General features: G+C 38.4%; 1 pseudogene; it reads right to left on the reverse strand.

Moving 5' to 3' along the window:
* Nucleotides 1-487: 487 nt before the first annotated feature.
* On the reverse strand, nt 488-582 carry LOC123390836 (annotated as a pseudogene).
* Nucleotides 583-991: the final 409 nt, after the last annotated feature.

Here is a 991-nt window from a genome sequence, read left to right on the forward strand (position 1 = left end):
GGACCAAGAGCATTGGCATCACCTGTGAGCCTATTAAAAATACCCTCTTGGACCCCACAACAGACTTGCCTGTTTGCCTCTTAACAGGATACCTATGTATTATTCCCATGCACGGTATAGTTTGAAAAACTATGGTCTGAGAACTACTCAGATGAAAGAACAAATAAGCAACAAACTCTGTAAAATATCCTGGAATTTCCCATTTTAAAATTATCAATATATTTATGGCATGCCTGGGTGACTGATTGACTGTCTGACTCTTGATTTCAGCTCAGGCCATGATCTCATGGTAGTATGATCAAGACCTGCACTGGGCTCCCCGCTCAGCAGGGGACTCTGCTGATATTATTTCTGTCTGCCCCCCCCACCCCCTGCCACCCACGATCTCTCTTTCTCTCTCTCTCAAATAAATAATCTTTTAAAAAATTATCAATATATTTAGAAATAATCATTACCAAAACCTTCAGCCTTTTAAAGGAAGCCTGATGTTACATGCAGACCTCTCACGAATTTGCGTGTCATCCTTGCGCAGAGGCCATGCTAATCTTCTCTGAAAAATATGGAACGCTTCACGACATGCAGACCTCTCAAATCTTGGTTGTCTGTATGCCATTTCTGCTGCTGTTAAAACCCTCTGTAGCAGGACTGTACAGCAGTGGTAGACAAACTGGCCTGTAGGCCAAATCCACTCATAGACTATTTTTATATGATCTGTGAACTAAGAAAGGTTAGTATTCTCAGTGATTAGAGGAAAAAAAAAGGTTAAAAAAAAAAGAAGAAGAAGCAGAATATTCCATATCACATAAAATTATACAAATTCAAATTTTAGAGTCTATAAACAAGAGTTTAGACAATTATTATCTATGGCCACAACAACAGACTTGAGTAGTTACAACAGAGAGCACAGGTTCCACAAAGACAAAATTATTTACTATTTGGACCTTTAAGGAAAAAAAAAAATTGTAGACCCTTGCTCTACAGTATAGATTTT

The sequence above is a fragment of the Mustela putorius genome, unplaced genomic scaffold, assembly GCF_011764305.1.
Source record: "Mustela putorius furo isolate JIRA1106 unplaced genomic scaffold, ASM1176430v1.1 tig00000145_pilon_pilon_pilon, whole genome shotgun sequence".
In the NCBI taxonomy this organism is placed as follows: domain Eukaryota; kingdom Metazoa; phylum Chordata; class Mammalia; order Carnivora; family Mustelidae; genus Mustela; species Mustela putorius.